Here is a 14,894-nt window from a genome sequence, read left to right as displayed (position 1 = left end):
CTTTGGTCGTTTAAAATATGTTCATCATACTATTGATACGTGGTCACATTTCCAGTGGGCTACGCCATTACCCTCTGAAAAGGCTGACTCTGTTACTACTCATTTACTTACTTGCTTTGCAGTTATGGGAGTCCCTGCTGAATTAAAAACTGATAATGCCCCTGCTTATTGCTCTCACAAATTGGCTGCCTTCCTCTCTTTATACCATATTCATCATTCCACTGGTATTCCATTTAACAGTCAAGGTCAAGCAATTATTGGAAGAGCCAATGCTACCTTAAAATTACAACTTTTAAAGCAAATAGGGGGAGATGGGTGAGATTCCCCAAAACATCAAATTCTGAAAGCCCTTTTTACTTTAAATTTTCTCAACCATTGGCGCCAATTACAGCAGTCTGCAGCGGTGAAACATTTTCAACAGCCTTTAGAAAAACTGCAAAACAGTAATCTGTGGGTATATTATCCTTCATTACAAGGGAAATATTTAAAAGGAAAAGTTTTACAATGGGGCCGAGGCTATGCTCTTGTCCGTACAGGTGCCGGAAATGAGTGGTTTCCATCTCGATGGTTGAAACAGTGCCATGGCGAAGAGGAGCCTATCCAAACAGTTCCTGAAGGAATTCCAGGAGCTAAATCTGAGCGCTCAGAGAACATTCACCTTCGGAACTCGTGCAGAGCCCCCGACATGGGGAAAACTGAAACAGTTAAGAAGCTAAAGGGGTTGTTCAACAAGCTGGGCAGCCCAAAACCCCACTGACTTTATTCCTGGCTATGCTGGCCATAGTAAATTGCCAGGTAACAGCTGGAGAATTTACATACTGGGCTTATATTCCTTTTCCACCCTTATATCAAGGTGTGGCCTGGGGAGACAGAGAAGTCCCAGTATTTACTAATGATACTGCTTGGATGCCATCGCCTTTTTTAAACCAGGATCCTGAATTAGACACTGGCACAGTAAATAGTTCATATCAATTTGGGGTTGAAGGGTTACCTATATGTCTTGGGAGTAGTCCGCATTGTCTGCATCTTTCTCATGAGGCTTGGGCTGTTTGCTATAACCATAGTCATATCTCTGCCTTTACTATGATTGTTGTGGCTCAAAGTTTCAAGTATAATCATACTGCAGTACTTAATGAAACTCAGCCAAGTACATTATCTTTATGCCCTATCCCTGATGTGTCCGGAGGTGTTTCCCAACTAGAGTGGACTAGATGTAGAAGTAGTGGGCCACGATTGTTGTTAGAAGTAAAAGGGAAGAGTCGTAAATACTTTGTTACAGATTGGAGTGTACATGGAGATTTTCAGACTAAATTCAGCCATGTCAACCTGCGTTGGCATAAGGTAATCACAGCATTTCTGCAGATGGCAATGAAACTATTATTTGGCATGATGGTGGTCTATCACCCCCTTGCCACATTTGGCTAATACCTCACAAATACAAGGTCATATTTGGAAGTTGCTAGCTGCTGGTAAACCAATGTTCACTTTCACGGGAAACATGTCCTTAAATCTTACTAATATTGCTAACCCTTTCCATATATCTTTGCATCGAAATAGTTCTAGATATGTTATTGCATGTGTAAGAAAGCCTTACTTGTTGTTGACAGGAATTTTTAAATGGGATAATAATACAGGGGTAGTTAACTGTACAAATAATTGTACATTCTTAAGTTGTATAAATACTACTTGGTGGAATAATAATTGGAATGAGTCTCATTCCGATTTATATATACTAAGAGCCAGAAAAGAAACCTGGCTATCTGTAAACTTAACACGTACTTGGAGTGAATCTGCTGGGGTTACTCAAATTTACAAGATAATGCAAGATCTTGTCCACCGCAGTCAGAGGATGGTTGAAATCGTCGTGACCGCAGTGATAGGACTTATAGCAATTGCTTCCACCGCCGCTGTTGCTGAATTAGCTCTACACCAGAATATACAAAATGCAGAATTTGTGCAACAATGGCATGAACAATCACATTTGTTGTGGCAGCAGCAACGAGACATAGATGCTCATTTGACTGAACGAGTAGATAATCTGGAACAAGTGGTTTCTTGGTTGGGAGATCAGCTAACAGTGTTGAATACCCGGGCTTTGTTGAAATGTGATTGGAACACTACCCAATTTTGTATTACTCCTGTTCCTTTTAACAGCACTGTACATAATTGGACTGAGATAAAGAGACTTTTAATTGGTTATAATAATCTTTCCCTAGAAATACAAGAATTAACACAGAACATTTCTGAAACATTTCGCAATCAGTTACCATTGCTGACTGGTGCAGATTTGATGACTGGTATTGCACAAAGTTTGACGTCTTTGAACCCTATGAGTCCTGTAAAAACTTTGCTGACCTCTGTTTCTAGTAACGTATTGATTGTTGTTCTTGCCTTTGTCATTTTTCACAGTCTGCTGGAGACGGTGCCAAAGGGCAAACACCGAATCCCAGCGAGCCCAACATGTATTGATGGTTTTAAAAGAAATTCAAACTTGTAAATAAGGAAAGGGGAAATGTAGAGGACTACGTGCTCACAAACAGGGTGTTCCCCATAAGTCCTGCTCTCGCAAACGAAGCAGGGCGTTCCCGACAAGTCCTGCTCTTGCAAACGAAGCAGGGTGTTCCCAATAAGTCCTGCTCTTGCAAACGAAGCAGGGCGTTGGGGGCCTGTTTATATGTAAACATCTTGAAAATCCAGAAAGTCAGGGAAAGGTCAGAAAAACAACAATGTGTCTTGTGACTTGGCAACATTCCACAAACGACTGTATAAAATAAAGCGGAGTGCGCCATTCGGGGCGGCCGCCATGTTTGTCTTGTCTTGTGTTGTCTTGTGTGTTCATTCCTTTGTTTAGGAAACACGCGGACCCCAACATAGTATCACTGGACATATATATTCCAGAATATAGCTGGTTAGATTAAATTTTGCAGGGCTTATACTAACCATTATATAAAAAACAATGTTTTTTAAGATACATCAAATGTTATAGCCTCAGGTTGAATAACCATGTATTCAACTCTAAAACGCAGAGTAGTAAAATCTCTCTCCTCCTCTTTTCTCTTTCTCCCTCTCCTTCTCTGTCTCTGCCTCTTCTTCCCTTCAAATCATATGCATGTACAGTAATGTTGAAAAAACATGAAATATACTTCTGATCCTATTTTCTATAAAATATTTTGTGTTATTTCATTGCCATGATCAGAATCCAAGAAATTATGTAACACATCAATTAAAAATATAGAATGACATTTGCATCCTTCTCAAAATGTTCACATATATCTGCCTTTAAACCATCCTTGAATAGATTTTTAAGCTTGGGGACTCTATCACTAGTTAAATTCACTTTTCATCATTAGGAAGGTGTACCAAGGAAATGCCACAATATAAAAAACAAAACAAAATTTTCAAGAATGTTTTTGCCTATGTAATAAATATGTGATAATTGCCAAATTATCTAGAACTGGGAATCTGTTATATAGGTGTTTCATAACATTTGCTTTAAATTATGGAGTTGTAGACACTCAATGTATTTTTAAAAATCACATCACATGGGTGGTGAAATAATACTGAGGTCTTCCTTTTACTGTGGACAAATAACTTCTAAGGGATCTTATGCCTCATAATAAAGATGAAAATGTAATTCATTGTTATATTAATATAAGCCAGATTAGGATAACCATAGAAAAGAAGTAAATTTGGCATTTTTGGGCATGCTTATAATTTTAGTCAATCAAATTATTATGATAAATAAAACAGAGTCTAGCCACCTGGAAGAATCATTTATCTGTAATAAGTGATCAACTTTTCTCTTTTTGCCAATAGAATTAGACATGTGGTTATACTAAATAATGGAATTATTCTGGGGTTTTCATATATTTTTAAATAAAACTATCTATGACAAGAGTAATATGTATATACATACACAGTAGCTTTCATGAAAACACATTAAAGAGAATATATTTCATTTTTTAACCTTTACCAGAAACATTATTGAGTAGCACAGATCCATACAATTCAAAGTTATAAAATTTCATTAGCAGAAATAGTGACTGAAAGGAACCAAGGACATGGAAATATATCAAAGGGCCCCCAAAATCTGCTCTTTTCATTTATCTTAACTCGCTCTTCCTATCTGTCCTGAACTCATTTACACTGCTTGCTTTTACTCCCTTCCTTGAAACCTTCCTTAAAAACCATATTTTATATACTGAATACATGTGTTGAAATAAACTCCTCTTATCTCATTCTTTTAATATCTTGTTTTTTTTTCTTTTTTATTATACTTTAAGTTCTAGGGTACATGTGTACAATGCGCACGTTTCTTACATATGTATACATGTGCCATGTTGGTGTGCTGCACCCATTAACTTGTCATTTACATTAGGTATAATATCTTGTTATATTAAGAACAGTGCGTACATTTTTTTTCCCAAAAGGGAAATATGACAATAGGAAGCAACCATCCACACGAAATAGATTTTCTGCCTTTAGCTGAATTAATTTACAATGCATGATGATGTTAATTACTCCAAAGTAAAATATCACAGAATGTTATTTTATTGCAAATGCAGAATTACTTTTGAAATATTTTGAGCATACCTGTTGAAAACAGATCATAACTTTTAACATTTTGATATCTAGAAGTAGATTATTTCTACTATTAGTAAATATAATATACAAAATACTATAGGCCAAAAATGCTCATTTATTGGTGTCAGTCACATTTCTCTAAACAGCAAATTAGCTATCAGAGAATTAAAAACTATAGCCTTAAATAATCAAATTAAGTGAATAACAGTCCTTGTATTATTTTTGTTTTTTAGAGACAGCAACAAGATCTCATTCTGTCACCCAGGCTGGAGTGTAGTGGCATGATAACAGCTCACTGGAACCTCCACCCCCTGCCTCAAACGATCCTCCCAGCCTCCCAAATAGCTGGGACTAAAGGTGAGCAGCACAGTGCCTAGCTAATTTTTTAAATTGTTTTTTGAAGAAATGAGGTCTCACTATGTTGCCCAGACTCGTCAAACTCTTGTCCTCAAGTAATCCTCCCACCTCGGCATCCAAAAGTGCTGGGATTACAGGCATGAGCCAACACCCAGGCTAAAGTTATTCTTAATACAGAAATTAATAGCTTCCCATTATTTTTGATAAACTATAGTATCTATATTCAAAATTCAGAATAGAGAGAATCCCTCCTGTTCGCTATCCTTTAGCAATTGTGTCAGCAGAGGTGATAACTAAGATTATAAGCAAATGAGTTTTCTGAATAATGAACACGACTCACATCCATCTTTGTATTTTTGTCTAGCACACAAGCCATCACACTAGGAACTCAATAAATGCTGTTGACTTGAAGCATGGCAGTTTTTTTGTTTTTGTTTTTGTTTTGTTGTTTTTTGTTGTTGTTGTTGTTTTGAGACTGAGTCTCACTCTGTAACCTAGGCTGGAGTGCAGTGGCCCGATCTTGGCTCACTGCAACCTCTGCCTCCCAGGTTCAAGTGATTCTCCTGCCTGCTCCCTCGGCCTCCTGAGTAGCTAGGATTACAGACACCTGCCACCATAGCAGATACCTATGACATAATAGTTTGTACTACCTTTTGTCATGACTCTAGAATGAGAATGAAGGCCTAGATCCTCCATGCACAGCAGCCAGAGCCAGCACAAGGCAGAAAACACTCTAGGTACTTGAATAAAACTACTATAAACATGCACGTACAGATTTTTGTGTTGACATAGGTTTTCATTTCTCTTGGGCATTTATCTTAGGAATGGAATTTTTGAGTCATACAGTAAGTCTATGTTTAACATTTTGAAAAAACTACCAACCTGTTTCCCAAAAATGACTGTACCATTCCACAATCCCACCAGTGATGTATGAGTGTTCCAACATTTCTACCTCCTCACAACACTTGTTATTGTCCTTATTTTAGCCATCCTAGGAGACGTGCAGTGGTATCTCATTATTGCTGTGATTTGCTTTTCTCTAATTACTAATATTGCTCTCAAGTGGTTACTGAAAATTTGTATACCTTCTTTACAGAAACATCTATTGAAATATTGTGCCTATTTTTAAAATTTTTTATATATATGTGTGTGTGTGTGTGTGTGTGTGTGTATATATATATATGTATATATAAAAGTATATATACACATACTTTTACTATATTTTAAGTTCTGGGGTACCTGTACAGAATGTGCAGTTTTGTTACATAGGTATACACATGCCATGGTAGTTTGCTGCATTCATGAACCTGTCACCTACATTAGGTATTTCTCCTAATGTTATTCCCTCCTCTGGCCCCACACCCTCCAACAGGCCCCCATGTGTGATGTTCCCCTCCATATGTCCATGTTTTCTCACTGTTCAACTCCCACTTATGAATGAGAACATGCAGTGTTTGGTTTTCTGTTCTTGTGATAGTTTGCTGAGAATGATGGTTTCCAGTTTCATCCATGTCCCTGTAAAGGACATGAACTCATCCTTTTCTATGGCTGCATAGTATTCCATGGTGTACATGTGTCACATTTTCTTTATCCAGTCTATTATTGATATATATTTGGGTTGGTTCCAAGTCTTTGCTCTTGCGAATAGTGCTGCAATAAACATAAGTGTGCATGTGTCTTTATAGTAGAATGATTTATAATCTTTGGGTATATACCCAGTAATAGGATTGCTGGGTCAAATGGTATTTCTAGTGCTAGATCCTTGAGGAATCAATCACCACACTGTCTTCCACAATGGTTGAACTAATTTACATGCCCACCTATAGTGTAAAACCATTGCTATTTCTCTACATCCTCTCCAGCATCTGTTGTTCTCTGACTTTTTAATGATTGCCATTCTAACTGGCGTGAGATGGTATCTCATTTTGGATATGATTTGCATTTCTCTGATGACCAGTGATGAGCATTTTTTATGTCTCTTGGCTGCATAAGTGTCTTATTTTAAGAAATGTCTGTTCATATCCTTTGCCCACTTTTTGATGGGCTTGTTTTTTTTCTTGTAAGTTTGTTTAAGTTATTTGTAGATTCTGGATATTAGCCCCTTGTCAGATGGATAGATTGCAAAAATTGTCTCCCATTCTGTAGGTTGCCTGTTCACTCTGAATGATAGTTTCTTTTGCTGTGCAGAAACTCTTTAGTTTAATTGGATCCCATTTGTCTATTTTGGCTTTTGTTGTCATTGCTTTTGGTGTTTTAGACACAAAGTCTTTGTCCATGCCTATGTCCTGAATGGTATTGCCCAGGTTTTCTTCTAGGATTTTTATGGTCCTAGGTCTTATGTTTAAGTCTTTGATCCATCTTGAGTTGATTTTTGTATAGGGTGTAAGGAAGGGGTCCAGTTTCAGTTTTCTGCATATGGCTAGCCAGTTTTCCCAACAACATTTGTTAAATAGGGAATCTTTTCCCCATTGCTTATTTGTGTTAGGTTTGTTGAAGATCAGAAGGTTGTAGATGTGTGGTGTTATTTCTGAGACCTCTGTTCTGTTCCATTGGTCTACATATCTGTTTTGGTACCAGTACCATGCTGTTTTGGTTACTGTAGCCTTATAGTATGGTTTGAAGTCAGGTAGCAGATGCCTCCAGCTTTGTTCTTCTTGCCCAGGATTGTCTGGGCTATGAGGCTCTTTTCTGGTTCTATATGAAGTTTAAAGTAGTTTTTTCCAATTCTGTGAAGAAAGTCAGTGGTAGCTTGATGGGGATAGCATTGGATCTATAGATTACTTTGGGCAGAATGGCCATTTTCATGATATTGATTCTTCTTATATATGAGCATGGAATGTTTTTCCATTTGTTTGTGTCCTCTCTTATTGCCTTGAGCAGTGAGTTCTCCTTGAAGAGGTCCTTCACATCCTTTGTAAGTTGGATTTTATTCTCTTAGTATGAATGGGAGTTCACTCATGATTTGGCTGTCTTTTTGTCTGTTACTGGTGTACAGGAATGCTTGTGATTTTTGCACATAGATTTTGTATCCTGAGACTTTGCTGAAGTTGCTTATCAGCTTAAGGAGGGCTGAGACGATGGGGTTTTCTAAATATACAATCATGTCATCTGCAAACAGGAACAATTTGACTTCCTCTCTTCCTAACTGAATACTCTTTATTTCTTTCTCTTGCCTGATTGCCCTGGCCAGAACTTCCAATATTATGTTGAATAGGAGTGGTGAGGGGGCATCCTTGTCTTGTGCTGGTTTTCAAAGAGAATGCTTCCAGTTTTTGCCCATTCAGTATGATACTGCCTGTGGGTTTGTTATAAATAGCTCTTATTATTTTGAGATACATTCAATCGATACCCAGCTTATTGAGAGTTTTTGGCCTGAGGGGGTGTTGGATTTTGTCAAAGGCCTTTTCTGCATCTACTGAGACAATCATGTGGTTTTTGTCATTGGTTCTGTTTATGTGATGAATTATGTTTATTGATTTGCATAGGTTGAATCAGTCTTGCATCCCAGGGATGAAGCTGACTTGATCGTGGTACATAAGCTTCTTGATGTGCTGCTGTATTCGGTTTGCAAGTATTTCATTGAGGATTTTTGCATCGATGTTCATCAGGGATATTGTTCTAAAATTCTCTCTTTTGTTGTGTCTTTGCCAGGTTTTGGTATCAGGATGATGCTCATCTCATAAAATGAGTTAGGGAGGATTCCCTCTTTTTCTATTGTTTAGAATAGTTTCAGAAGGAATGGTACCAGCTCCTCTTTGTATCTCTGGTAGAGTTCATCTGTGAATCCAGGTGGCCCTGACTTTTTGGTGGGTAGGCTATTAATTACTGCCTCAATTTCAGAACTTGTTATTGGTTTATTCAGGGATTTGATTTCTTCCTGGTTTAGACTTGGGAGGGTGCATGTGTCCAGGAATTTATTCAATTCTTCTAGATTTTCTAGTTTATTTGCATATAGGTATATATAGTATTCTCTGATGGTAGATTGTATTTCTACGGGATCAGTGGTGATATCCCCTATAACATTTTTTGTGTCTATTTGATTCTTCTCTCTTTTCTTCTTTATTAGTCTTGCTAGAAGTTGATTTTGTTGATCTTTTCAAAAAACCAGCTCCTGCATTCACTGATTTTTTGAAGGGTTTTTTGTGTCTCTATCTCCTTCAGTTCCGCTCTCATCTTAGTTACTCTTGTCTTCTGCCAGCTTTTGAATGTGTTTGCTCTTGCTTCTCTAGTTCTTTTAATTTTGATGTTAGGGCATCAATTTTAGATTATTTTCTCCTTTCTCTTGTGGGTACTAAGTGCTATAAATTTCCCTCTACACACTGCTTTAAATGTGTCCCAGAGATTCTGGTATGTTGTGTCTTCATTCTCACTGGTTTCAAAGAACATCTTTATTTCTGCCTTCACTTCATTATTTACCCAGTAGTCATTTAGGAGCAGGTTGTTCTGTTTCCATGTAGTTGTGGCATTTTGAGTGAGTCTCTTAATCCCGAGTTCTAGTTTGATTGCACTGTGGTCTGAGAGACTGTTTGTTATAATAATTTACATTCTTTTGCATTTGCTGAGGTGTGTTTTACTTCCAATCATGTGGTTAATTTTAGAATAAGTGTGATGAGCTGCTGAAAAAAACGTATATTCTGTTGATTTGGGGTGGAGAGTTCTGTAGATGTCTATTAGATCTGCTTGGTCCAGAGCTGAGTTCAAGTCCTAAATATCCTTGTTAATTTTCTGTCTCGTTGATCTGTCAAATATTGACAGTGGGGTGTTAAAGTTTCCCACTATTATTGTGTGGTAGTCTAAGCCTCTTTGTAGGTCTCTAAGAACTTGCTTATGAATCTGGGTGTTCCTGTATTGGGTGCATATATATTTAGAATAGTTAGCTCTTCTTACTGCATTGATCCCTTTACCATTATATAATTCCCTTCTTTGTCTCTTGATCTTTGCTGGTTTAAAGTCTGTTTTATCAGACACTAGGATTGCAACTTCTGCTTTTTTTTTTTTTTTTATTCTTTGCTTTCCATTTGCCTGGTAAATATTCTACCATCCCTTGATTTTAGCCAATGTGTGTCTTTGCACGTGAGATGAGTCTCCTGAATGAATACAGCAACTGATGGGTCTTGACCCTTTATCCAATTTGCCAGTCTGTGTCTTTTACTTGGGTCATTTAGCCCATTTACATTTAAGGTTAATATTGTTATGTGTAAATTTGATCCTGTCATTATGTTGCTAGCTGGTTATGTTGCCGTTAGTTGATGCAGCTTCTTAATAGTGTCAATGTTCTTTACAATTTGGTATGTTTTTGCAGTGGCTGGTACCGATTGTTCCTTTCCATGTTTAGTGCTTCCTTCAGGAGCTCTTGCGCGGCAGGCCTGGTGGTGACAAAATCCCTCAGCATTTGCTTGTCTGTAAAGGATTATATTTCTCCTTCGCTTATGAAGCTTAGTTTGGCTGGATATGAAATTCTGGGTTGAAAATTCTGTTAAGAATATTGAATATTGGCCCCCACTCTCTTCTGGCTTGTAGGGTGTCTGCAGAGAGATATGCTGTTAGGCTGATGGGCTTCCCTTTGTGGGTAACCCGACCTTTCTCTCTGGCTGCCCTTGACATTTTTTCTTTCATTTTAACCTTGGTGAATCTGACGATTATGTGTCTTGGGGTTGCTTTTTTTGAGGAGTATCTTTGTGGTGTTCTCTGTATTTCCTGAATTTGAATGTTGGCCTGTCTTGCTAGGTTGGGGAAGTTCTCCTGGATAATATCCTGAAGAGTGTTTTCCAACTTGTTCCATTCTCCCTGTCACTTTCAGGTACACCAATCACATGTAGATTTGGTCTTTTCACATAGTCCCATATTCTTGGAGGCTTTGTTCATTCCTTTTTACTCTTTTTTCTCTAATCTCATCTTCTCTCTTTATTTCATTAAGTTGATCTTCAATCACTGATATCCTTTCTTCCACTTGATCAGTTCAGCTATTGGAACTTGTGTATGCTTCACAAAGTTCTTGTGTTGTGTTTTTCAACTCTATCAGGTCATTTATGTTCTTCTCTGCACTGGTTATTCTAGTTAACAATTTGTTTAACCTTTTTTTAAAGTGCTTAGCTTCCTTCCATTGGGCTAGAACATGCTCCTTTAGCTTGGAGGAGTTTGCTATTACCTATTTTCTGAAACCTACTTCTGTCAATTCGTGAAAATCATTCTCCGTCCAGTGTTTTTTCCCTTGCTGGCGAGGAGTTGTGATCCTTTGGAGAAGAAGACATTCTGGTTTTTGGAATTTTCAGCCTTTTGGTGCTGACTTCTCCTCGTCTTTGTGGATTTATCTACCTTTGGTCTTTGACGTTGGTGACCTGCTAATAGGGTCTTTGAGTGGACGTGCTATTCCCATTTGTTAGTTTTCCTTCTGACAGTCAGGCCCCTATGCTGCCAATCTGCTGGAGTTTGCTGAAGGTCCACTCATAACCCTGTTTGCCTGGGTATCACCAGTGGAGGCTGCAGAATAGCAAGGATTGCTGCCTGATCTTTCCTCTGGAAGCTTTGTCCCAGAGGGGCACCTGCCAGATGCCAGCCAGAGCTCTCCTGTATGAGGTGTCTGTCAGCCCCTACTGGGAGGTGTCTCCCAGTCAAGATACACCAGGGTCAGGGACCCACTTGAGGAGGCAGTCTGACCCTAAGCAGAACTTGAACGCTGTGCTGGGAGGTTCACTGCTCTCTTCAGAGCCATCAGGCAGGGACGTTTAAATTTGCTGAAGCTGTGCCCACAGTCGCCCCTTTCCCCAGGTGCTCTGTCCCAGGGAAATAGCAGTTTTATCTACATGTTCCTGACCGGGGTTGCTGCCTTTTTTTCAGAGATGCCCCACCCAGAGAAGGGAAATCTGGCAATCTGGCCACAGCAGCCTTGCTGAGCTGCAGTGGGCTCTGCCCACTTAGAAGTTTCCAGCAGCTTTGCTTACACTGTGAGTGTAAAACCACCTATTCAAGCTTCAGCAATGGCGGACGCCCCTCCCCACACCAAGCTTGAGAGTCCCAGGTTAATCTCAGACTGCTGCTGTGCTTGCAGCGTGAATTTCAAGCCAGTGGATCTTAGCTTGCTGGGCTCCATGGGGGTGGGATCTGTCGAGCCAGACAACTTGGCTTTCTGGCTTCAGCACCCCTTTCTGGGAGAGTGAATGGTTCTGTCTTCCTGGTGTTCCAAGCGCCACTGGGGTATGGAAAAAAAGAACTCCTGCAGCTAGTTCGGTGTCTGCCCAGATGGCCACCCAGTTTTGTGCTTGAAACCCAGGGCCCGGGTGGGGTAGGCACTAGAGGGAATCTCCTGGTTTGCAGGTTGCGAAAAACATGGGACAAGCTCAGTATCTGTGCCAGAGTTCTTCAGGCTCAGTCATGTCATGGCCTCCCTTGGGTAGTGGAAAAAGTTCCCCGATCCCAAGGGCATACCATGTGAGGCAAGGCCCCACCCTGCTTCAGCTTGCCCTCCATGGGCTGCATCCACTGTCCAACCAGTCCCATTGATATGAACCTGGACCTTATTTGGAAATGCAGAAATCACCCATTTTCCGCGTCGATCTCAATGGGAGCTGCAGACTGCAGCTGTTCCTATTCGGCCATCTTGCCAGCCTCATTCCTGTTCTTTAATTGTGTTACTTATCCTTTCATTAAGTTATAAGAGTTCTTTATATAGTCTGTACAAGTCCCTTATGAGATGCACAAACCGCAAATATTTTCTCTCATTCTGTGGTTTGTTGATTCACTTTCTTGACGGTATCCTTTGAAACACCACATCCTTTTGGATGGTATCCTTTGGAAAATTAAAAACCAGAGTTTTTAATTTTGATAAAGTTCAATTTATCTCTTTCTCTTTTTGTTGTTTGTGCTTGTGGTATCATACCTAAGAGACCATTGTCTAATCCAAGACTGTGAAAATCTACTCCTGTTTACTTCTAAGCGTTTAGTAGTTTTAACTTTTACATTTAGATCTATAATATATTTTGAGTTAACTTCTGTATATTTCATAATTTCTGCATGAAGTAGGTTCTAAATTCATTCTCTTACATTTGAGTATCTAGTTGTCCCAGCCCCACAATAGTATTTTTTCACCACTGAATAAGCTTAGTATCCTTTTTGAACACTCTGTGTCTTCTTAAAGGCAAACATATTATCTGTTGAGATTGCAACTGAATTTTCTAATTTTTCTATTATTAGATATTTTTTAATGTAGTTCATCTTTATAAGAGTTTATTGTGGTTCTCACCCCAAATTCTGTTAAACTGGTACCAATTCCAAAATGATTTTCATTTCAAAGATAATGATTTTTTAAGATCTAATCTTTATTTGCTAGGTATTTTGCTAAGCATATCACAATGCTATGAAGGCAGTTTTAATGCACACATTCATTTTGTTGCAAGCTTTACTTATGGTTGTTCACTCATTGGAAGATAATCTGTGAGCAATAGCGGGACTAATTAAGCAAAATTAGACTGCTTTTAAGCCCTTAAATTCATGAAGATAAAACAATGAGTATAGTAGATAGGTCTTGCCTTGGAGCTGCCTGATAGGCATTTGATTTGCTAATAACATGCAGTTTCATTTTAGGAAATCACTTTCCCTGCCTATGTGATATCTTGGGGGAACAGTAAATCAAGATACTCTACCCTCCCACTATGGATTCCCAAGGCGTTCCTGAAGGTTTCTTCTAGGTTCTTTTCTCTTGCCATTCATATACAGGTAACATGCTGGGGCAACTTGAAATATTGGCTCCTAGAAATTCAAGCAGGGTGATGCAAGGGCAGAATAAACCATTTGAGCTCACTTATCCCCATAAAGTTGCCAGGAAATAGATGATTAAAATGATTTTACTCCCAAGAGCGATATAGATATTCCTGGTTCCTGTCTATTGGAAGCTTGGTTTATAGAATTCCTTTCATCCTGGGAACTACACCGTACACTTCAAATTCATATATTTGCTTAAAGTAACCACAGTATTTCATGCTTGAAAAAAAATCCTCACTTATATCATCAATTCCGAAGATATTACTAAAGATTTTGTTCTTGTTTCCTAGTATGATTTCTCCTTGAATGAAAAATAAACAGTTTTTTCAGTCTGTTAAATAGTTGGAGCAATACAAATCACAGATTTGCTTGATTTAATGGGCTTGTTTTAGCAGGTGGATTTTAACATCATTAATATTATCATAACTTGTCTTCTTGCCTGGAAAACACCACTCCACTATTTCCATAGATCTCTGTCCATGAATACATTCCTTACATGCTTTTGACTGAAGTTAGCCAAGCTGTTTTCCAAGCACTTTTCAAGTTAATATTAATTAGTAGAAGATGCCAAAACCAGAAAAAGAACTGGATTTTCACATGAGATTTTAATTCAAAAGTAAGAAAAGCAATGGGTTATGAGATTTTTCTTTCCTGCCCAAACATATGGGAACTACCACATTAACTGGATGAAGTGACCTGTTGCTGGGTGACTAAAGGCCCAGTGGCATTCATGATGCAAAGTTCCTCACTTCTCAGGGCCATATTTCCCTTGTACTCCCAAGAAGAAGAAACAAGCACTGCCATGTAGGAAACTGTGTGTATGACCATCAGTTAATGAAGTCCTCGACACTGACTGACACTATGGAAAGTTTAACTCAAACCATTCATCTACTGCTTAAGCACACTGTATTAGTCTGCTCAGGGTGCCATAACAAAATATCACAGATGGGGCAGCTTAAACAATAGAAATTTGCTTTCTAATAGTACTGGAGGCTAGGCATTGATGTCCAAGACGGCATCAGGGCTGGTTTCTGATGAGGCCATTCTTGTTGGCCTGTAGATGACTGCCTTCTCACTGTGTCCTCACATGGCGTTTACTCTGTGCACACTTAGAAATCCATCTCTGGTGTATCTTTTTCTTGTCATAAAGATGTCAGTGCAATCTGATTAGGGTCCCACCCTTAAGGCCTCATTTA

At 38.8% G+C, this 14,894-nt stretch overlaps 1 long non-coding RNA gene across 1 annotated transcript; it reads left to right on the top strand.

Annotated features, from left to right (window-relative positions):
• Window positions 1–563: 563 nt before the first annotated feature.
• On the top strand, window positions 564–13,650 carry LOC123567647 (uncharacterized). The gene is made up of 3 exons (XR_012420470.1): window positions 564–703; window positions 4,818–4,941; window positions 13,522–13,650. It is a non-coding gene; the product is annotated as an uncharacterized lncRNA (long non-coding RNA).
• Window positions 13,651–14,894: the final 1,244 nt, after the last annotated feature.

The sequence above is a fragment of the Macaca fascicularis genome, chromosome 11 (assembly GCF_037993035.2).
Source record: "Macaca fascicularis isolate 582-1 chromosome 11, T2T-MFA8v1.1".
NCBI classification, from domain to species: Eukaryota; Metazoa; Chordata; class Mammalia; order Primates; family Cercopithecidae; genus Macaca; species Macaca fascicularis.
The sequence above is the reverse complement of the archived record's forward strand: the minus strand, read 5'-3'. Positions and strand labels throughout refer to the sequence as shown.